The sequence below is a fragment of the Perca flavescens genome, chromosome 2 (genome assembly GCF_004354835.1).
Source record: "Perca flavescens isolate YP-PL-M2 chromosome 2, PFLA_1.0, whole genome shotgun sequence".
NCBI lineage: Eukaryota > Metazoa > Chordata > Actinopteri > Perciformes > Percidae > Perca > Perca flavescens.
In genome coordinates, this window is record NC_041332.1 from 34,164,840 (window position 1) to 34,189,453 (window position 24,614).

A 24,614-nucleotide genomic window follows, 5' to 3' on the forward strand; every position below is an offset into this window, starting at 1 on the left:
ACACCTTTTCTGCTGTCTCTCTAAAACAGCGCCTTTGGAAACATCCAAGCTGCTCCTTCTGTGTCTGGGATGTGCTTTTAACATACCATATAAAGCTTGTTTTACTGTGTGTGTGTGTGTGTGTGTGTGTGTGTGTGTGTGTGTGTGTGTGTGTGTGTGTGTGTGTGTGTGTGTGTGTGTGTGATTGAAGCAACCTGCAGGTGGAGGAACAACCGGTAACCTACACTATCTCCAGCCTTCAAAAAAAAAAAAAAAAAAAAACACCTTTATGTTCCACCGCCAGATGTGGGAAGAAGCAGCGAGAAATTGTGGCAAAGAGCCAGAAGGAATTGTGTCAGAAAGCAGCTTTTGCAGGTCATTGTGTATTTTCACTCTCTTCTCTTTTCCTTTCTGTCTGTCTCTCAGTCATTTTTAGCATTGCTCAAATTTTTCAGAACTATCAGTGCGCTTATTGCATGGGAGAAGATGGGCTGATTGATGAGTAAAGGAATCGTCACCAGCCAAGTCACGTACCATAGTTCCCAAAGAGCCTTCTGCAGTGTCCCTACCCGAGATTAACACCATATTTTACATCTGTAGTTTACATCTGTGACGGCAGTACAAGTAATGAAGTCACTGAAACAGTGCCTTCCTAATATACTACACCCTCACATCTTTAACTGTTCCCTTCAAGGTCTCAGATCTACGGTGGCCGACAAGGGCAAACGCACTGCAACTTCATGAAACACACGCAAATGGACAAAACACAAGCAAATTAAGAAAACATCTTAATAAATCTGAGCAGCCTTTAGCAAACGCGCTGCAAACACACACGACCAAATACACAAATGCGCTGCAAATACAGAAATGATGCAAAAAGAAAAGCACACAAACTCCAAAAACAGAAACGATGCAAAAAGAAAAGCACACAATCCCCGAAAACAAATGCAACAAAAATCTCCCGCTGCGTCCAGATTACACAACGGAAGTTCTCCAGGCCTCTAGAGGGAGCAGCTAAGTGAGAACAGCTTGATTTTCGACCCCCAAAATTTGTAAATGTGTGACAAACATGTACAGCTTTCTTTAATCTCAATGTTAGGCGGCCTCAGGGTTTCTTTTCTCCCCCCCGTGCATTTTATTATGCTATTTTATATTTCTTCTTTTCAGATTATTTTATTACATATGCAGAAATATAGAAAGTACGGAAGAGGAGTAGGGCCACATGTGAAAAATGCATTGGGGTTCTGAGTTTAAAGTCAGAATTCTAAAACCCAGTTCGGATCAAAGATTCGCGACGAGACGAGCTGAAACTTGCAACTTCTTGCGACGAGTCGTTCTGCAGCGTTCCGAGACCTGCCAGTTCACGCCAATTAGACGAGACGGTGTTTCATCTCCATGACAACGCCTCGTTATTCTTCCGTTCTAACTTCCAACTTTTAGGCTTTTTTCGTAGCTGGATTCTGGTCCCTGTAGAAAGGCATTTTCTATGGCCCCTCCCCGCATCCACAACTATTCATTCTAGCATCTTCTGGGGCCCTCCACATGAGGGCCCTGGGTACTCAGTCCCCTTCCCCCCCCACCAGTCCGACGCCTCTGCTTACCCATAAACGTGCTTTCGGCTCCGTCTAAAACTCTGCCACTTCTACCAGCTGTTTGTAACATTAAAAGAAAATGGATTATGGATATAGTTTATAGCTGACTTTACCAGCTGACTTCTATACTGGCTGTTGAAACAGGTGAAGTCCCTTATGTTCTAAAACCAGCCTGTGCGACTCGACAGGCTGAGTCGCAGCGATACCAGAATTCTGACTAATTCTAACCCTAATTCTCTTCGGTAAGAAAGAAAAGAAAGAAAGAAAGAAGAACAACATGCTGTGACCCTGTACATATCTTTAGAAAATGAAGCTCTCTGAGTGAATTGGCCCTCTAGGGGTGGAGAGCTGGAACGACAGCAGCTGTCGGCACAGAGAAAAGGAGATATCCAAAACAGTCAAGATTGTATTTCCTCACCCTCATGCTTTTTGGTTTGGGATTTGGACAAAGTCATCTCAGATCTCATCTTATCTTAGAGGCAACACATCTCGGAGATAAAAAGGAACATTTAAACAGCAGATGGGTGAAGATGTGTGCGCACACTCCACCATCCAGTTTAGTCAAAGACACGATAGAGAGATCCAGCCTCGCAAGGGCAACGCATTAAGGCTAAACGAAGGTGTTAGTTGAGCCTGGATGCTGCTGTCTATCAGTCATACGCATTTCAAAGTTTGCAATTTTAAAGTTATGAAACGCTCCCTCCAAAAGCTTTTTCTGCCTGAAGGATGGAGCTCTCAGGAAGAGGGTTCCCTCCGGGATCCTCTCTGTTATCTCACACATACCACAACACACACACACACACACACACACACACACACACACACACACTCCCTCACTTATCTTTGGATGGAACATCTGCTAAACTATACTCTTCACCCCTCCACCTGAGCATGATTAAATGTTATTCTATTGATTCTCCATTAAGGTTTCCCCAGAACAGATGTCAGGCGAACATCGCACAGATTGATGCTTTTAATAAAAAATGCAATAAGGAGAAAGAAGAGGAGGATGAGGAAAGGACACTCCTCTCATGAAGGAGAAACCTGGAGGTAGGTATGTTAGTGCATGTGTGTTTGTGTCTTACTTGGCAGCCCTTTTCACAAGTTTCGCCTCTACTGATGTGGTTGGCGAGAATTTTTTTTAAAAGCGCATTTGAAGAATCCTCAGCTGTTACAAGACGAAACACCCACATTGTTTGTGCGTGCGTGCGTGCGTGCCAGTGAGCGAGCTCAGATTGACTTGACTCTTTTACTTCAATCACATCTTTGTAGGTCTGCTTGTGGATCCTATAAGCAAAGCGCAGGGGGAGAGGTTGCATAGCAGAGCTTCAAGGGTTTCTCTGGCTGAGCCATAAGGGATCTATAGCACCAGCAACCTGACTTGCAGGCAGATGGGTAAGGATGAAATGCTAAAATATCAGATAAGAATCTGTCAAAAATTTTAAAAATGCACCGGTCTATAATCCATGTTTCTACCTGAGCACCTGAACAAGCACTCTGCATTTGAGTTTGAGAAACAGACAGACAGAGTATGAACAAAGAGAGAGATCAACAGAGAGTTAGAAAGTGAGGGAGGAGATACTGACTTGATGGAGCAGAAGACACACAGAGATAGATAGAAAGGGTTTTGGAAGATGCACCGAGCATTACTCTCTAAAGGGTAGGAAATCTAAGATTTCAGGGGCGGAGCCAGGCGTTGTAAATATTTGGGGCTCAGCCCAGAGCTGAAAGATCGTTTCCCCAATTTACAGCATGCGCTATTTTTCATGATATATGATAATAGAATGCCTGAAAATCTATCCAATTGTTCTCTGTCGTCATCGTTCTGAAAGCAGAACACAACTAATGTTGCAGATTTTCACAAGGCTACATAACAAAGGTGGGATAGGAATTTGTAGTTTAACAGCACTACCTAAAAATAATAAAAATAAATAGACACTGTTAAAAAAAAAAAAAGAATATATATAAATATATATTTGATTCGGGGCTTTTGAGAAAACATTTGTGGCTGGAGCCCCATCGCTCCGCCCCTGAAGATAGGACACACACACACACACACACACACACACACACACACTGAAACTCCCAATTCTACCAACGTATCACAGATTGGAGAACACTGCCTGCACGAGCCCAGTTCCTCTCCTCTTCCGCTGCTCGCGTATTTACCCACCTGACAAATACATGTATCAATGAATTGAAAAGGATGGGAGTATGAATAATAAATCCACGGCAGCTGTACATTTTTAATTGATTCTTCCCAAGTACAAACAGCATGGAGATTGTGAAGCCTCACATGCTCCCTCTGGGAGCCGGTTTGATTTTCTTTTATCCGCTAATGTATTTATTACTATTGAAGCTGGAATGAAACAGGGTGGGGAAAGGGATGTGATGAATATTTGACAAGGAGAGTTTGTGACGTGCAATATGTCAGTGAGGTTTCCCGACTGTCAGTTTTATCCTGCTGAGCTTGTTTCACTCGTCCTATCAGGAGCTGTTCTGTGACCTCTGCCTTGTTAAAATATTGGATTTGCATTTGTCTTTTATAGCTGGTCACTTGAGAGGCTCCATCTACTAGATAGATAATGTTTGATAACTTCAGAGTCTTAACATCACCATCATTCATTTTTCTTCTTTCCTATAATAACTGTTCTACAGTGGACGCTATTCCAAAACTGCTGAATAATATTCAATTATTTAATAGCTATAAATGTAGTGTCTGCTGACTTAGTTTCTTCATAATCCAAGGTCGAAAGCACCATCATATGTTTTATTAACCCTGACACTTGCATGACAATCAGCATTTTAGCATATCACTTGATGTTAAACGTGCAGTAGGTAAGCCTTATAAAACTAACTTTCTGTCATATCTGCTGAAACTGACCCTATGTTCCAGTAGAACTACATGAAGCAGGTCATTTATAAAAAATAAATCTGGCTCCTCTGGCACCACCTACAGCCTGTAGTGTGATTTGCAAAAATCCACCGCTCCCTGTTCAGATGCACCAATCAGGACCAGGGGGGGTGTCTAACTGCGTGTCAATCACTGCTCATGCACACGCATTCATTCTCCCTTGTGGGGGGAGGGGCTTAGGAGATTGGGCTTTAGCAGAAAGGGGTGGGAGGGAGTGAGAAGTTGTCGATGTTCCAATTTTTTGGCTAAGTCCTGGATCTTCACAATCCTACCTACAGCACCTTTAACACGCTTACACACTAACTGTAAAACCAACTAATTTGATTGCAAATGAACCTATGATAAAGCGGCTGTAATTAATGTTTCTACATTAACAATGTATCGCATGACTACTTTTATGGTAAAGGGGTCACTTGCAGTGAAAACCTACAAAGAATTTTCACCCGACTCCTTAGAGTTCAGTGTTCACCAGACTGTTCTCTTGAACCATGCATACATATAAAGTAGTTATGAAAAGTGATGCACTGTAATTTGTATGTATTCCACATATTTATTAGTGTATGCCCCACATTGACTGCTCTGTATAAGAGCGCAAAGATCGGCATAGGGAGGAGCTCGGAGTGGATGGAAGAGTCCTAAAACACAGGGCTTTCAAGTGGGGAAGCGGAGTTCAGGTCCTGGATGAAGCTAAAGATTTTCACCCAGGAAACGGGTGTTGGTGTCCTCGGAGTACTACTTAAAGGGGACTTGTGTTTTATCCCAAACCACAAGCTTTTTTTTCTAATTTAAACTTGTTGTTTTGGTGCCTAAACCTAACCGTCATCGCTGCAGGGCACTCACCTTTTGTAGGATAAACTCAACTGCAACAGCTGCTGAAACAACCGCGACCTCACGCTGCCCTCTACCTGGCTCATTGTAACATTTTGTCAACTAAACTCAACTGTAACAGCCGCTTACATGACAAGGGCCTCACCGTGCTCTGCAGATGGCTCCCAGTCACCTTTTGTTGGCTTAACTCATCTGCAATGGCCGCTGGAACGACTGTAATCTCACGGTGCTCTGTAGCCGGCTGACGGTCATGTGACCAGTCGTCACATGGTTGCTGTCATTTCGTAGGATATCATACGATTTGTTGTGCATAAGTTTTCGTACGATATGATACAAGCCTCTTCCTCACAACGTGTGTCCTGGAAGAAGCTAAAGGGAAAACACAAGAGTTTTACTCAGGAAATGGGTGCTTGTGTCCCTGGAGTACTGGACTGGTGTTTTAACCCAAACCACAATCATTAACTCAGGCATGAAAAAAGGTAAGGGGTGAAAAAGGTGAGAAGGATACTACCCCTCTGGAGGGTTCCGGGGGCATGCTCCCCCGGAAGAAAATTTTAAATATTCCATATTTTAAAGCATCAATCTGATGCATTTTGAGATGCATTTTTTGCCAACCAACAGTGTAATATTTCAATATGCACTCATTAAAGTTAATTTGACCGGCAAAACAGTTAAAGTCCTTCTGACATTACACAATAATAAAAGTCATAATTTTTAAAAACTAAAAAAGAAAAAAAAGATACATTTTTACTTCTTCCAACCTGTATCATAAGGTAATGGTACTTTATTTGTCACATACACGTACATGTAGCGAAACTCATTCTCTGCATTTAACCCATCCCTCAAGGGAGCAGTGGGCAGCCAATGACAGCGCCCGGGGACCAACTCCAGATCTGAGCCAGTGCCTTGATCAAGGGCACTGACTGGAGAACCTAGTACATGTTTTTGACAGTGGGGGAAACCGGAGCACCCGGAGGAAACCCACGCAAACATGGGGAGAACATGCAAACTCCACACAGAAAGGCCCCGGAACGACCTGGATTCAAACACAGAACCTTCTTGCTGTAAGGCCACAGTGCTAACCATTGGGCCACCATGCTGCCATATGTTAAATAAAGAGTCAATGTGGATTTACATATTGCCATAATATCATAATTCTACAATGAATCATTGTGAAAACTAAATTTTACTACTTTGGCCAAGTCATCATCAAAAAAGTATGTCATGTACATTTATTAAAAACGTTTCATATAGCTAGACGTCTAAACTATGGGACAAGGCCGTTATGTTTAAATAACTGCCATGCTAATTCCAAACAGACAGCTTTGTCAAGGCAGTTTGGGCTTCACATAGCTTTTACACAGTGGCCATCATTAATGACAAATCATGTTCCGCTATGAACGTGCACACACGTATTGTTTGTATCATGGTCAGTAAAGGAACAGTCACAACGGTAGCGGTCGTTGCCGGTAACGTACTCGTATGACAGAATGCACGGACCGAAGATTTGTGACTAGCATCTAATGACTAGCAAGCCCTGTCTTACCGCTGCTGCCGTCCAGAGTCTTCCTTCAACATGCGCTGCAGAAGCACCCGGCTCCCCCAGTTTGAGGCACCAAGTGCTAAACGGCTTCCCGTCTCCTTTTCCTCTTGTCCTCTATTCGTGCCCAGCGCCATTTGTTTTAACTACTTTCTCAACTAAAGCTGCCTGTATCTACATGTTCCAAGTTTGATAAACTTTGCCTCCATTTCTTTTAGCCGCGTTACCACGGAGACCATACCGGCACTTGTTCTATGGGCACCGCACTCTCACATTTCGGCAAAGACCCGCCCTACTTTGCATCTGATTGGCTAAAAGTCGTTTCATTGGTAGGTGGAAGTTCGATGATTGGTTGAATCCAGCGCATCGAAACAAACCAAACCCCCCCAACCCCCAAAACATTTTCTCATCGAATCTACACGATTCACGTGGGTCACCTATTTTGGTTTCAAAACGGCGAATTTCGCCGAAAGGTGAGTGATTTTCATGTCTGTTAACTAGTCGTTTTGATTCCTAAAATTAACTTTCCTTAGGCCTTTCTCTTAAAACCAAGAGCGCCAGAAAATAAAAAAAATGGTTCACAAAGCTTCATTTGGCCATCACTTCGATTTGCCAAATCGTGATTATAAAAGGTGATGGTACACTCACCTAAAGGATTATTAGGAACACCATACTAATACTGTGTTTGATCCTATCCTATCAATATGGGCCAACATTTCTAAAGAATGCTTCCAGCACCTCGTTGAATCAATGACACAAAGAATTAAGGCAGTTCTGAAGGCGAAAGGGATCCCCCACACCATTACACCACCTCCACCACCAGCCTGCCCAGTGGTAACAAGGCATGACGGATCCATGTTCTCATTCAGTTCAGGAGATTGTCTAGACCTGGACGACACCCATAAATGCATTGAAGCAGTTGCCATGTGATTGGTTGATTAGATCATTTCATTAACGTGAAATTTAACAGGTGTTCCTAATAATCCTTTAGGTGAGTGTCAATGTTGTATTGTTTCTGCTGCCCCCAAGTGGCCAAGAAATCATTGCAGGTGTTAATAGTGGCAAATGTCAGGAATGCTCACACAGTCATGAAGTGATGGCTTTTCGCAAGATTCATCATTTTGCACCAAAGATAAAATGTAAAAAGGGGATTAGCAAATACCTGCTTCTCCAGACAAACTGTTTTAAAGAAAACACTGCAATACTCTTTACTGGAAAACCAATTTTGCTCATTCTTGGCCATCAGTATTAACTGTTATCCAATAACACCCCAGTGCTGCATATAATCTTTCTGTGGTGGCTGTCATAAAAAAACAAAAAACAAAAACGCAAACCCAAATGAATAAAACAACAACAAAAATCCCTTGCAGATATTGTAGAACAGTAGAAAGGGTTGGGCTTACACATATAACCGTATTATAACATATATACAAATATGAGAGGTCACAAGGATTAGGTAGATAGAAACATACATTTATATGCTGCTTTTCTTTTTTTTACAGTCGGGGTTGTTATCTATAGTGATTGCTCTGTTTAATATTAATGGATATAGATTCACCCACCGCATGTTTATCGGCTTCATTTATGTGCAGTTAATTGCCTCCATATTGCTGAACAGATGGCCCCCTTCACTTTACTAATTTCCTTCTGGGTTTGTGTTAATTCCAGTCAACTCCCCACATGGTGACACAGCAGACAGATAGCACCGACAAGGTCAGTCTTCACCTTCCTGTAATGATTTCAAACATGTCTTCGCCTCCTATCCACACTTTACTAATTACTGTCAGTCAACCCACTTTTAGTGCTGAGGTGGTTTGTTCTATAGGAAGATGGCAAAACCTGCAGCAACTTTCCATTGTTATCTATTCTTTTATTTATAATAATTGCCTATGTAATATTATTGGACCCTGGGCTTGCCGGTTCAAAGGGGTCAGGAGCCCCAAAATCTTACTTTAAAAAGCACAAAACGATCACAAAGAGACGCTAAATGACCACAAAACGACTAGAAATGACACAAAATGACTACAGAGTTGAAAAATGACCACAAAGAGACGCTAAATGACTGGAAATAGACACAAAGTGACAAAAAAACATACACATACCAACTACAAACCAGCCAAAATAATACAAAGAAGCAAAAAACTACCACAAAATGACCACATGAGGTGCAAAATGACTAATAATACATTTAAAATGACCTCAAAGAGACACAAAGCGACCAGATGGAAAAGTAAAATGACAGAAAATAGAGGCAAAATGACCACGAGAGTGTTACCTTAAGGCTCCTGTCTTTTAAGTTTACATTGTGATTTTAATACTGCATTCAGTATTACTGGGTACATTTGCATGTTAATCAAATGACCACAAACACCACCCAGTAAACCGGAGGAGCCCCGTAATGGTCTGGTTGGTAGTTTGGATCAACAGAAGTACATTTCCAGGACAACTGCCCGACATCCGGATGTCCCTCCCCTTCCGCGCTCTCTGTGTGTTGCCATTCTCAAACTCCGTTAGCTTCAGGAAACAACAACAATCTTCGAGCTAACAAGCTCCACGCTGAAAATAGCAAGTTTTGAAGAATATTTGATTCGTGCAACAAGGCAGGCCTGCTTGGTTCTTTCGGGGAATGATTATAAAGATTTACAAAGAATATCTTTACGGCATTTACAATATAACTGGGACATACACTGGTAAGAGAAAATCACTTATGACCATGTATCCAGCTAATTTAAATAGCTCACGTTACTGTATTGTATACATTCAATATTGTATGTGGTGTTTTCTTTTGCGGGGTGCAAATGTTCCGGCCAAGACGATTGTGATTGTGTGTTTTTTTTCTCCTATCCTGGAATGTACGTGTGGTGTAGCCAGACCACACCGCTGTGGAGATATAGGTCTGGCAATGTGGGACTACTTGGTTGGTAATCCAGCTTTGTCTGCACAGTACATTAAGGTGGAAATTGTGTGTTTTTTGGGGGATTTGGGTTAACCTTGAACTTCCACAGTGAATGCAAGGAATATTTCCCTCATACTTTAAAATCCAGAAAGCAAAAAGTTACAACCATCACGGAGGACAATGTGAGCAGGAAGGACAGGCCCTGGGCCTGACTGATAAGAACAGAGGATCAATATTATATAATTTAACACTCCTGTTTGATTTTGCTCAGTAATGTTATCACCATTCACAGGCAATATAGGAAAATGCCATCAAAGAATGACATCTGCTTCTGCACACGTCCTTGGACCGGCGCTGAGTTTAGATAGACAGACAAAGTCATTGTGAGAGACTTTTCTTTAACATTTCCACATCGATGATGAATCGATGTCACAGCTCTAATGGATTTTCTGCCACCAGCATTGGGCAGAAGTATGATGTACATGACTGTGATACAAACTGCACAAAGGTAATTCTCTGCCGTTGGGGTGTATATTGACCTTGCTCTAACAAAACTATCCACATGTCTCGCCTCACCCTTATTTATATAAATATGTCTCGTATTTATGGGGAATGAAATAGTGTCGCCTTCCATCTGGTCAGTCTGTTCCACAAAAGAAGTTAGTAGTCAGATGCAACGGATTCTCATGAACAGGTTCTTATGAAAATGTATGCACGCCGATACTATACTTATGCTTTTTGTACGAATAAACAAGCCTGTCTGATGAGGAGTTTATTCTTATACTGAAAAAGCACAACAATACAATTATCCAGATTACTTAAAAGCTATCATTACTTTAAAGTTTATATTTGATTATCGTGTCAAGGCTGCCAATGCTCAATAGGCCACTGCCCTGTTGGAGCTTGTAGGAAAGTAATCCTGCACCAGGACTCCATGGTTGCCTGGGATCCTAAACTCCAGACATGTATGTTAGAGTGGGCTCCTGCAGCAACAGCTCCGCAGATCTTCAACAGTCTGTGTATTGTCAGCGAGCCGGTTACGAAACACATCAGTCTCGCAGTCAGATTGTTCCACAGATGTGGGGCTGACTGGCTTCCAGCTCCTTTGATGTGACGCTGGAGTTTCTAGATTCCACATCTGTCTATCGGCATTGGCTGACGACGGAGATTGCAGAGGGTGAGATCTTATTTGCGGAGCTCGGCGTAAACAAGCCGGTCGCGGCGAGCCGAGTCAACCTGACTTCCAAAGAACAGGAGTGTAAGCAACGTGGGGAGATGGGGCCCAGGCCTTTCTGTAAGCCGCCGTAATCAGTGACACCGAGATGGAATCGGTGCAGATGTGAGATGGAGGTCTTGTGTCCCATAAACAAAGGGTTGGGGAAAGTTATATCTAATCTTGCCACTGTGTTCTTATTTGTTACATTGTTGGATAAACAGTTGCCGTCTCAGGAGGGCCTCGGTACCGGGCGGCAGAAGTTCAAAGGCGATGCAGGGTTCATGGGATGGAAGAGGCAGGAGGCAGGAGGGGACAGGACTCTTGTTGTCCCCAGCTGTCCTGTCCATCTCCCCCCCCCCCGACCCAAGGCCAGCCCCAGGTCAAAGGGCCACCGAGAAGAAAGCAAAGAGTGAGATGAGGGGGTTCAAATATAGGCTATAGACCGGAGAAGGGGTGGAGTCTTTGTATATGAGTGTGTGTGTGTGTTTTGCGACAGCACACACTGTCATTCCCTCCCCTCCCCTGTTCTCACACACACAGGGACAGCGTGACCAGACGTCCCTTTGGCCTCTGATATATTTATATGCTAGATAGATGCACCTGAGCAAATATTAACATCCTCCATAAGGAGCCTTTGATGTGCGGGGGCCAAAGCCCGGGGTCGGCACCCCTCAGCGGGCTCGGCTCGGAGTGCAGGGTCTGCAGAGTCAATAGAGGAGTGGGAAGATACTGCAGAGCACACGGGTCTCTCAGCCAGACATGAAGGCTACGCAACACATTTTAGGGTCAGGGGAATCTGCATCCAAATTATTAGAGGGTTATTCACGGGAATTTATTTCGAGGTGTGGTTACTCAAGTGCTGTACTCAAATACAAATTTAAGGAAGATTTTTTTGCACACAAAACACATGTAGTTTATAAAATCTGATGTTTTTTTTTATGAACTACCCAACAATATAACGGCCTACAAGTACAGCTGAAATGATTAGCCGATTAAACTAAGAACTGTGTGGAATTACCAGTTTAAAATGTGAGGATTTTCCTGCATTGAGTACTTTTACTTGTAATACTTTAAGTACATTTTCCTGATGATACTTACATACTTTTACTTAAGTAACATTTTCAATGCAGGACTTGTACTTGTAACAGAGTATTTTTTACACTGTGGTATCGGCACTTTTACTCAAGTAAAGGATCTGAATTCTTGTTCCACCACTTTGCATCACATACAGTGTTTTTGATAGAACAGCAGAGAAGCGTACGGTCATGACAGTTTCACAGCAATGCTTAAACCTAACATTGTGTAATTGTTTGAGATGATTCTTAACAAAAACCCCTTTGTTCTTTCACAAATATGTGCTCATTCATGTGTAATTACTTCCACCAACTAATCAAAGTATTCTCGCAAGCGTAGAATCTGACATTCAGAATCATTCAGAATACATACGAGCGACTCGCTCGAGTGACGGCAGCCATGTAGCGCCTCCATCTTTAAAATACATCAGCCAAAGAGGGACATACCTCCGCATTTCGCCCTCTTACACCTACTGGCAACGTGACCAATGCCAGGGGGAGATTACTCGCAATGGAAGCGAAAAAATGACAACGCGAAGCAAAGCAACAAGACCAAAGTTAATATCGGAGTGGCGAGAACAGCCAGTAAATGATGGAGAGAGCTAATTTCAGGTTCGGCCACCGTAGGCGGAAGGGCTAGAAAGTAATATTCACTTGGTTGTCATTTACAATTTCACCGCTAGATGGTAGAAATTCTTACACAATGTAGCTTTAAGTAAAGGATCTGAATACTTGTTCCACCACTGATTTTGAGGTGTGATGCAGGAAGAAAAACACACACAGTGACCTATGAAATACATTGAAATGTCAAAGCAGTTTGCATCAGATACAGTGTTTTTGATAGAGCAGCAGAGAAGCGTACTCTCATGACACACAGCAATGCTTACGATTTTTTTGTTATTATTACAAAGGCCATAGTTAGCACAGAGAATTCTGTCTCTCAACCCTCCCTGAACTACAGTCGAAAGTTCATAAAACTCAACAGCGCACGCAACAAAATCCACAACTTATTTGAAAGTGAAAAAAAAAAAAGATTAACTTCCAGAGACTTAAGTGTCTTTGCTGCTAAATCCCTTTTCAAACGTTGGGGAAGAGACTTGAGGGAAATAAATATATAAAGTCATCCAAGAACCAGGCTAAGTGGTTTATCTGCTTTCATCTTGCCACCGCTATATGAGGACTAATCCTGCCTTGTGTCTTCAGCGTGGAGCCGGGGCCCCTCTGAACTACATAAAATAGAATAGATTAGCTCCTCCAAAAAGTCACGAGGTGGCATTTCAGAATCTGCCTTATTTTTTTTTCCGTGCCATAGATAGTGGATGGCATGAGTCCGCATCTGGGCTCGGCTTTGTCTTTGGGTGTGTAGCTGACTTCTGAACTCGCACCAGAGCGAAGGGAGTTTCTGCAGGATTGCTGACGATGAGGGGCCATTGATTTGTCTTTTGGGCGACCAGGTTTATTTCAAGCTTGAACAATCTGTGTGAATCACTTTTTGCCTGTGTGGTTGTGTGTGAGATATGCGTTTGAGGGGGATGGCTGTGTTTGCAGCCATGTGAACAGGGAGTGAAGAGCTGATAAAAAAACAACCATGTGAACTATTCAACAAAGCATCATCATGCAGGAGCATTGTTCCATCCATGTATTCATTGGGATGTCCATGCAGACAGACGGAGAGGACGGTTGCAGCAGGAAGTGGAGTGTGGCTGTGTAATGCAATTAAATGACTCCTTCATCTCGTTTGATGTGCTTCATTTCATTTGGTTTTACTAATTTGGAATAAAAAAAAAATCTGATAAGGTGAAGCCGTCATGTGTTTTCACATCAAACGTGATGGACGACAATGTTTCCACTATGTTTCCTCTTCATCTCCTCACTCAGACTTCTGAGGGCAGCGGCGATTAGATCATCTCCAGCTCTCCACACAATGAGCCATTGTGGGGGAGAAGCAGCCGTAAATTGGACTTGTCAAAGCGATCTAGTTAGGGCTGGATCAAAGGCTTGACTGAATGCTACTACCTCTCATTCTGAGATGACTTTTATATCTGCTGATTTCTCCTCTTTCCTCTCAACTGGGTTTTATGGGCTGGAGATGTCCTCACAGACCTGAAATCAGTTCATCTGAGGACAAACCTGGCATCAGTGAGTTGTTAGTTCCAGAAATTCCCCCAGATGTCACTCTTTTCGGACGGATGTCCGTTACTTTCTGTTTCCTTTGTGTTGTAATTCTAACCTCTGGTGGATTTGTGAGGACTATGGTTAACTGCTCCTCAGATCTCTGCAGGGTAAATCCAGACAGCTAGCTAGACTATCTGTCCAATCTGAGTTTTCTGTAACACAACTAAAACTACTTTTTAACGTACACATGTTCCACCTAGTGCTGTCAGTTAAACAGCAAACCCACTTTAACGGCGTAAATCTTTTTATCGCGAGATTAACGTTCTTTTTGGCCTAGCAAACTTTGTAGTTTTTTTTACATGCTGTTGCAACATCTAGTAACGTTAGAAAAACTACAACACCACACCGGATCTAGCTAGACCGGAAACACAACAACAGGCACGCCGCACACACTTGTTTGGGCTTGCGAGCTGGCCAAAGAGTAGTACATACCTGCAAACTAGTCGCTTTTCGGCGAAAATCGCCGTTTTGAATGGGGTCTGACCGAGACCCAGATTTCGGTGCCTTATTTAGGTGCCACTTAAATAACTGTGCTTCTCTCTGATGCTCCAAAAACGGACGTTAGAGGGAACTGAAACATCGCACGGGACGCTAGTCAACACTAAACCTGGCAGCAGGTAACGTTAGCCTAGCGTTAGCTAGCAGCTGGAGTAAACACGGTTAAAATGCTGACAGCTAAACAGTGTAAAAGTGTGTCTGTATTTCACTGGAGAGGATTCTAACACCAGACTAACACAAACTCAGCCTAGCCTCGCCAGCCTCGTGGTGCATTCAAAGTTATTGTAAAATACCCATTTCCCATCCAGTGGTTGTTTTCGCTGTTTTGTGCTCCTTTTTTTTTTTTTTAGATCAACTTTTTATTGTTTTATATTTTTGAACATACAGAACAGACAAATGCAATTGAACAATGTGCTCCTTTTTTAAATATAATATACATATAAATAAATCTTTCGGTTCAGGCACCGTATCATGTTGATAAGAGTATTAAAATGAGAAAATAATAATAGGACAAAAAGAAATCAAGGGACATTTAGAATAGATAAAAATGTGTGATTAATTGTGAGTTAACTATGACATTAATGCGATTAATTGCAATTAAATATTTTAATCGTTTGACAGCACTAGTTCCACCAAAACAAGTTCCTTCCTGAGGCTATTTTGCAGAGGCACCGCGTCTCCGCCCGGCACTTGTATTTGGTTTAAAGAAATGCCAATAAATCAGAGCACGTTTTTCTCCCATCCCAGAATGCTGTGCGGACTAGCCAGACCCTCGTCAGCAGCGCTGTAGAGGAAGGTCTGGCAATGCGAGACTAGTAAATTGTCTATCCACTTCTGAGAGTGTGCTGCACAGAGGTGGCAAGTAACTAATTACAATTACTCACGTTACTGGAATTGAGTAGTTTGTTTTGTGTTCTTTTACTTTTGAAAGTAGTTTTTAAAATCTGTGCTTTTACTTAAGTATGTTTTGTTTGAAGTATTGTCATTCATTAATTCTAACGTTGTTTTGGAAAAGTATTTGTCGAAATCGAAAAGCACAATATGGCTTTGTGCCCTTTTCAGATCGCAAAAGACTGCGATTTAATAAATAAATATACTAAGTATAAATAAGATATGATATATGTATAAATGTAAAAAAGTATATCCCCTCCTCCCGCCATTAAAAAGTAGTCTGAGTACATTTTAAATGAGCTACTTTTTACTTTTACTTGAGTAGATTTTTATTCTGGTCATTTTACTCATACTTAAGTAAAACTTTATCACAGTAAGAGTACTTTTACTTAAGTAGAATATTTTTGTACTCCTTCCACCTCTGGTACTGCATCAAATGCATTGGTTGTCTGATGCAACTAAGGAGGTGTGTGGAACTTTCTCCAGATGCACTGAGTTTGGGAGAAGTATTAACAAGACCACAGCTATGCCAGATATGCCCAAACCAAACAAGAGGAGCTGAAAAGACGCAGGCTGCAAACAGAGGGCTCCCAAATCAAAAGAACAGGGTGAGAAAAAAAAAGGAAAGTCAGACGCAGATTCCACCATTATTCCTCTAATCTCGTGTCAGATCCAGGCCAAGAGCACAGATTTCAGCGCATAAAGAAGGCTGTGACCATTTGTGGGGAAATCATGAGGTTTTGATTTGTTGAATGATGGGCTGGGTTAGTGTTTCCCATGTCTTATTGATTTGGAGGAAGCATTTATTAGCATGTCAAAATGCAGGCAGTCTGATGTTATTTATGGACATTTATAAATCGTCCTCTTACTTTATCTCTGCACGGTTGTTGTACAGCACATGTGCCCAACAACGTTTGTACTGTAAGACATGAAGCAGTCATAGCAGCCTCTGCTGGTAATGTTGGCATCACATGGAATGAGTTTGTGGCTGTAAATCAGGAACGGAACGCCCTTTTACCACACGTATCAGTGTTTTCCCTAGGTTTGTGGAAAACTTAAATGCACGTATTTGGCGGAGGTTTAGGAGTACTCCCTCAAGTAAATGTTAACTTTTTTCAATAAAAAAAAAAGCGCTTTCACATCATTTTGGACCATTATTATTACCATATTTCTGTCTAAAACGTTGGAAAAGCTAGAGCAGATATTAAATAAATAAATGATAAGATTATTACATAAAACTGGGGACATACCAACACATTCTCCCTCTTAGCATATAAAACACCTATGCTTGGTCAGGTGCCTTTGGTCGGGACTCTTGGCGGTCATTTTTCAACGTGCAGGCTAAAGCCACTTAGTTACCGAAAGATCGTGGGTGGGGTTAAAACATGTACGTTTAACTGACTGAATGTGGGACAAGAATGGGACAAGAAAGTCCTGTGTTGTTTGACCCATCAACCACCCCAACCTGCCTCCTTATGTGGATTTTCGCACCGTTGTCACTCTTAATGCAACCTGATCTCACAGAATTCTGTGAAATGAACACGGCCCCTTAACTCAAAATCTGTGGCAGTTTCACGGAATCACAAAAAATTCCGTGATGGGCCCACGGAAGATTTCCGTGAAATTAACACGGCCCCATAAGTTAAGGAAAAGGTTGTGGGTGGGCTACGTTTCCATGACACGCGGGACAACAATGGGACAGTTGGGTTTAGGAAAAGAAGAACGGGATGGTTGGGTTTAGGAAAACAATAACGGGACGACAACGGGACGATAGGGTTTAGGAAAAGAAGAAACATGGATGGTTATGGTTGGGTTTAGGAAACTTAACACGCGGGACACGATGATCCGCGGTCCCCTGGGTGAAAGTCCTGTGTATGACCCATCCACCACCCTAACCGACCTCCCTACGCAGATTTTTGGGCTTTCGTACTACTTGCTACCGTAGTCGCTCCTAATGCTATGTCATCTTCTCATTGACTTTACATTGTCATCGTTTTCCGTGGTGGCCACACAGAATTTTCACACATTCCGTGCCACCAACACGTAGTGTTAACAGTTCATGATCATTTCACGGAATTCTGTGAGATCAGGCTGTCTTAATACTACATCATCTTACAGCCCTGCGGTCGAGCTGCTGCTATGCCCGTGCACCTGCACCTAATCCTTATAATAGTAGAGAAAACCCTGCATGTTGCAGATACATTACTGTTATAGAAATAAATTAGAATAAATATAGAAAATCTCTTTTTACCTTTGTGTAGTATGTGAAGGGTTAGGGAGAAGACATTGATAGTTAAGTAACAGTAGCCATAAGGAGCATTTCCCGCCTTCATACACAAACGTAAAGGTCATTAACCTTGTGAAACAGTCGTAGTTTGGTTAAGTTTAGGCACAAAAACTACTTAGGCAACACAACTGCTTAGTTAAGTTTAGAAAAAGATTGTGGTTTGGGTTAAAATGTGTACATTTGTTAAGTTTTTTCACTTCCGTGCGTACGTACATAACGTAACAACACACATGACGGAGAACGTGACATAGTTCCGTTTACTATAAGTAAAAATACTTAAAAATATATGTATTGTTAGGCGCCGCCTAACAATACATATTAAAATGGGTCATAATTGCTGCTTGTAGGAATGACCTATGGGGTTGTTTTTCAGCGTAGGAGAGTCTCACTTTATATATTGTTGGATAGATTAATATCTAACAATGCATTATATTCTATAAATAGGTCATATAGCCTATACTGTGTGTAAAATCTTAATCTGCAAAGCAGCTCACTACAGCTGTCAAGAAAATGCAGTGGAGAAAATACTTCCCTCTGACATGTAATGGATGGAGTTGAAGTATAAAGTAGTAACATGGCATATGGCAATACTTAAGTAAAGTACAAGTACAAGTACAAGCCATGAGTGCTATACTATAACAGGTAGTCAACTAGCTCCAGCCAACCATTATGGAAATGTGTTTGCTGTTACGTATGAATACAGGACCACACACTTTTTCCCATTGGTAACGAGGTAACGTGGTCCATGGATCGCCGTAATTGTGTCTGTGATAATACAACCGGGATACCGATTGGTTATTATTTCTATAGCCCTTGATTAAAACATTCTTGTGAAAAACAGTGATTTAAAAAGTTTATTGATTTGAGATCACCCCAAAACACACAAATAAATCAACATAGTGACAATGAAGAATATCTCTGTGTAAGGTTGAAAACAGATACTAAAAACCTCCCTAACGCGGCTGTAATACCATCAAAGCTCCAGTCATGCTCTGTAACACGGTATTGGGACTTGCCTGCTGTTCTATTTTGGTATGTGTAAACAGGGGCCAGTAGTGGACCTCTATCTGTCAGCAGAAACACATTTGTGGGAGCATCAAATGAGGGCCAGTGCCGAAGAGCAAGCCGCCTTATTTAATAATTAATCAAGGCGCAGTTCAAGGCACACAATTTGATGAAAGCACCGTCTGTCAGGCAAAATTAAGCCCTTCTATCATTCCCTTATTGTTGTTAGTTTAGGCTGATCTTTCTTTCATTCCTTAGCCCCTCTCTCTCTCCCTCCCTCCCTCTTTTCTTCCATCCTTCTTGCCCCCCACTCCCCTCTTCTTATCATAAGTCTGAGGTTGTCAATGTGTCAATTAAAACGAGCTGCGGCATGTTGTTTCATCGCATGGGACGTTTGATGCCTTTATATGGAAGTGCTTTGAAATCTGTTTATTTTGCCTTTGCGTTGCTCTTTCTTCAGCACTCTTCTTCTCTCTGGCTGGTATGCTGTGGGTTCCTCTTATCTTTTGTGGCTGTGAATTAAAGCGTGCAGGAAAACGCAACAAAGGTATGCAAGAGTGCCGATGATGTCACATGCGGATGATGATGAGTAAATAAAGAAAGGTGCAGAAAGCTTCTCAAGGGCACGTAGACAAGGTGGTTTAATCAAGAGACCAACATATTCAAGGCCCAGGTTGGGGGGTCAGGTATGAACTCTGTGAAAAAGTGTAAATAAATCTCATTATTAATCTCGTCCCAACTGAGGGCTTTACTCATGAAGAGAGATGTTCATCAAACTACCAACATGGCATCATGACTTTGCGTAAATATACACGCCACTTTCATAAAGCAAAATGGCGTGTTATTATACGCATTTTCAGCTATCCACGTGTATGCCTACGCTGTATACAGCTGATGTAAACATACCCACCACGTGGCCTCGCCACGTTGCGTGTTATTGCGAGAACGCGACCTACTATCGCAAGAACAACGTCACACGCCTACCTCCTTACTCAATCCCCCGTTCCTTTATACTACTTGCCACGGTGGAAATTGACTCGCAATGTAGGTCAATGGCGGCCGATTTGCGTTGATATACACGCAAAAATGCGATTATGCGTCTTGATAACACGCAAAAACGGAATACAAATTGGTGTGACATTGATACGCCAATTCATGAGATCAGTCTGAAACTACAAAAGTTGAAATTTGCAGCCTGGGAACCAGACAAATCTGAGACCTCATGTTTTATTTGATCTGGCAAATGCATCTGTCCCCCTCCCGTTCAGACAGATTTCCAGCCGACCTGGCCCGGGTCGGGCCAATCACAACCGGTTATCTAATATGGGGCATGTTTCAACTTGCGGAGTCTTTGTGCTTTATGCAAAATGTGATTACGTCCAGTTATTAAATCCTGATGGCAAAAATGGCAGCACTCCACTCGCTCACAGACATATTGATGCTACAGCATCACAGCTCACCTCTGCACGCCATAGTATGTTTACATTTGGTCTTCGCTCAGCGCTACGTCACATTTTTCGTTGCTCTGATTGGCTGTAAGTCAATGTAATTGCGTTCCGAGGCATTTTGGTTTCGGTTTGGAAAATATTAAATAAAATGAGAGGTTTCAGCCTAACTCGCATATCGAATAGTCGGGAAAATGTGGTTTGGGGCTAGAAAATGTGTTCAGGTTGTATCTAACTTTTCAAGCATTTTCAGTTCATTGTTTTGTCAAAAACTTCACTGTTTTGGTTGAGTCTAACTTCAACCTCGTTTCCAACTACAGCAGGCAGCGGTTCTAAATGAAAAACACTTAAAAGCTCAAGACTCAAAGCTATCTTCTCAGCACTGAACGTGAGTCCGACAAAGTTAGGCTAGTAGCTGGTCAACATAGCGGAGCATTTGGCAGCTAAAGAGACACATTTCCCTGAGGAGTTGTTGGAGACTCAAAAAAGCTAAAAAGAAAGGGTGGCATTTGGGTAACACTTTACAATAAGGTACACAAAAAAATAGGTAGTTAATGATTAGTTACGGTTTTTGAAAGAGTAACGAATGATTAGTTACTGTTTTTCAGAAGGGTAGTTACTGTTCTTTGAAAGGGTAACAAATGATTAGTTACTGTTTTTCAGAAGGGTAGTTACTGTTACTCTTCAAAAAACAGCAACTACCCTTCTGAAAAACAGTAACTAATCATTTGTTACCCTTTCAAAAAACAGTAACTACTAGGGGTGGCACGGTTCACAAAACCCACGGTTCGGTTCGTATCACGGTTTTAGGGTCACGGTTTCCGGTTCTGTACAGTTCTTGTTATTTTTTCTTTTAATCTTTAACACTCCAGAAATACTTCAGCATATGATATATAGCATATTTCTCCACAATGTAGGATACAGTATTAAATAGCTATATAGTTATATCATGTAATCATGCACAAACTGAATTTTACTTGACTTTAAGCACATTATTGGGACCATCTCTGAGAAAAGCTAGGTAAGATTTTGATACAGCAAGAGGGAAGACATTGATGATTTCAACATGCTTTTCATTTATTTTTAGCACATGAAGATTGAACTATTACAGAATATCAATTGAAATAACTTTCATTCATCAAACTGCCAACTTCAGTGTAGCTCTTTCAAAAATTGTATCCTTTAAAAGAAGAAAAGAGAGGAAATCTTAAAGCTCCGTCTTTTGAATAAGTCAGAATACGTTAAACATAAAAACAGTTTACATTGTTAGATCATTTCCTATCCTGGCCTGGGCTGGGACACACAGTCATACCATTTGATAAAGTACTTATTGGACTTTAACTTATCATTGCACTTACAATAACGAGCGTAGCTGTCCTCAATTTAAGTCCTCCTGTAGGCTACATCTTATCTCCGGTTTTTCCTGCATCCACCGTATGTGTGTGTGTGTAACTACCCTTCTGAAAAACAGTAACTAATCATTCGTTACCCTTCTGAAAAACAGTAACTAATCATTCGTTACCCTTCTGAAAAACAGTATCTACCCTTCTGAAAAACAGTAACTAATCATTCGTTACTTTTTCAAAAACAGTAACTAATCATTAACTACCTATTTTTTGTGTACCTTATCGTAAAGTGTTACCGGCATTTGTTTGCTCACATGTTCAACATATTAGCTTCATGTCCATGTTGTGTTTACAGCATAGACAGTGAAAGAAATGGACACAGCGACGCCATAGACTTCGACGGAGACGTCAATTAGAAGCACTTTTCCGGTGCTGGCTGAGCGTTACTGAGCAGCCTCCAACTGAGCTTGAAGACGTAGATGTGACGTGAGCAACCTGTTTGAAAGTTGGAATTCTTGTGGTAGCTGTGCCAAGAGAAATCTGTTTGTTCGTGGATAAATATTACTTCATATGAATTCACTTGCCACATACTGAAGTATTTCCAATCCATCAAAACGTTGCTGAAATATTTTGTTCCGATGCTTTCATGGACTCTCTATGGGCTTCTCCCTTGACTGTATGCCTCCACGTCCCCCCGATTGCCTGTGAGCTTCTCCTGACTATAGAGTGATTTCTCTACTGTGCGACAGATAGTCGCGTGGTTATGACACAATCGTTAGCCTATTTTTACAAAAATAACGTGAGATACAAGGTAGTGGAGCCTTTTATACATTGTCGTGTTTCTTTAGAAATAAACAATGGACAAATAGAGTCTTTAAACGCTTCAGATGTAAAGTTATTCACTGTCAAAGTGACGCCAAAATGAACGGTCAATGCGGCAGGTGATGGCTTGTTAGCCTCAGAAACTCCCCATAGGAGGTACGCTTTCTGGATACCCGCTTACCCTCTTGGTTTACAGCTTGTTTTGCTGCCCCCTTGTGGCCAAAATAAATCAATAATGCTTCTTCAGATTCCTGTCCCTATTAATTAATTATTGAATGAGTCAACACAGGACAACATTTTACAGAAATTTCTCCAAGCATGACAGACAGCGCTTTCATCTGACTCTGGTCTCCCCTTTTTGTTTTTAAATGATGTACCTGAGGTCATTTTGATTTTATCTTCATTATCATCTTTTGACTTTAGTCAAATATGTTATGGCTTGCCATGAATTGTAAATGCTTGAACATGACTTTTATGTAGAGCATTATGGTGATTTTAGGTAGTTACTGTATGTCTCATGATGTCAAGTTGAAACAAGAACTACAAGTATGCTGCTTTCTAAAACATTCTTATTGTTTGACTGCACGTGTAGTTTGCTTAACTGGACCCTGTTCTAGTATCAGATCATTAGTTAGTGTGTAAAATGTTGTCATAACTGAAAGAAGAAAAAAAAACTAAAGATTTTCCTTTAAAGAGAAGAGCGCTCACCTTCCATCACCACCATCCATTAACATCAACTCTTGGCTCTGAACTTAAAAGCCTTAATAAACTAAGTCTTTCATCGTCAGGGGTATAAACCTGCGCCTTCTGCGGTCCAAAATGCTACCTTTGTGTGTGTGTGTGTGTGTGTGTGTGTACGTGTCCTAGTGTGTGTTTGCATGTTCAGTATCTATGACATCCATATGGCCATACAGTACATTCTTCAGAGGGCACACAAAGAGCTCTCAGGCACATTTGGCTCCAGCAACATAAAACACAAGCACAACTGACTGTCTGTTCTTCATACCTGTACAGCAGCGTGTCTTCAACATGAAAAATTACTAGCTACTGCTGCTAAATGAAAGAAACATTCAAACTTGACAGTAATTCTCCTCTCCAAAACAAGTAATGAATGTCTTCATCTATCCAAAAGTATTATTTGGAAAGTTTTAGTGCTGAAACAGGTGTCGATGTAAAACTAAAGTGCAGAGCTACCTGAAACACACGGTACATACAGTACTCAATACACAATACTACAATAAGTAAAGCACTCACTCTTCATACATTTCTTGCAATGATATTTAGGCCCCGGCTATTATTCTATGATGTGATCTAAAAGACATCTCAGTAACTGCGTTGAAGCCGTATTTAGATGTGGTGTAACACAATTGTATAACGTAATTTGCAGTTTTGTCAATCATAGTTCCTTTACATATCTAATAAGGTGTTTTGATGTGTTTTGATGTCATTGCATCAATATTTGTCTGGATCAACGGAAGTACATTTCCAGTATCATTGCCTGACATCCGGCGCGTGTCCCTCACCCAGTGTTGTAATGTAACAAAGTACAAATACTTAGTTACTGGACTTAAAGGTGCTGTAGGTAGGATTGTGAAGATCAAGGATTTAGCCAAAGAATTGGAACATCGACAACTTCTCAGTCCCTCACCCCCCCCGGTCCTGATTGGTGCATCTGAACAGGGAGCGGGGGATTTTTGCAAATCGCACTACAGGCTGTAGGTGGAGCCAGAGGAGACGGATTTATTTTTTTTATTACCTGCTTCATGTAGTTCTACTGGAACATAGGGTCACTTTCAGCAAATATGACAGAAAGTTAGTTTTTTAAGTCTTACCTACTGCACCTTTAAGTATAATTTTCACGTATCTGTACTTCGTTATTTATATTTCTGGGAACTTTTACTTTTACTCCACTACATTTCCTGAACAAAATGTATACTTTTACTCCGATACATTTCCTCTAAGCATCTTCGTTATTCGTTACTTCAAAATAAAATCAGAAGAAATTTGTTAGATGGCAAAAAAGCAGTTTGGCGAATCATTGCTCATAGATTGCAAGTTAACGCACGCTCCATTCCAGTTGGTGATGTAATGCTTATTTGTAGCCAAG